The sequence below is a fragment of the Dipodomys ordii genome, unplaced genomic scaffold, assembly GCF_000151885.1.
Source record: "Dipodomys ordii isolate 6190 unplaced genomic scaffold, Dord_2.0 Scaffold180, whole genome shotgun sequence".
In the NCBI taxonomy this organism is placed as follows: Eukaryota; Metazoa; Chordata; class Mammalia; order Rodentia; family Heteromyidae; genus Dipodomys; species Dipodomys ordii.
The window spans coordinates 714178-714555 of NW_012267396.1; positions in this window are offsets into that span (position 1 = coordinate 714178).

Consider the following 378-nt stretch of genomic DNA (forward strand, 5'->3'; position numbering starts at 1 on the left):
TGGGCCTTGGCTATTGTTTCCTACAAATTCCTTTATTAAAAAAAAAAAAAGGAGAAAGTCTTGGGTAGGGGCTGGGGAGGTGGCTCCGTGGTAGAGCGCCTGCCTAGCATGCCGGAGGCCCTGGGTTCGATTCCTCAGTACCACGTAAGCAACAATGATAACAATAATCATAATAATAGTAAAGTCTTGGGGGATGGGGTGTGGATGGGGTGGGCGTCCATGGGTGGCTGGCTCAGGGGCCCGGATCCGGGGGGCCGTGGGGACCCCGGGGGTTCCCGGTGCTGGTGGTGGAGTCGCTGGTGTCCAGCCCATCGCGCTGGGGCGACGACGGCGCGCTGCGGCCCGAGCCGCCGCCGGGGCCCAGGCTGAGGCCCTGGG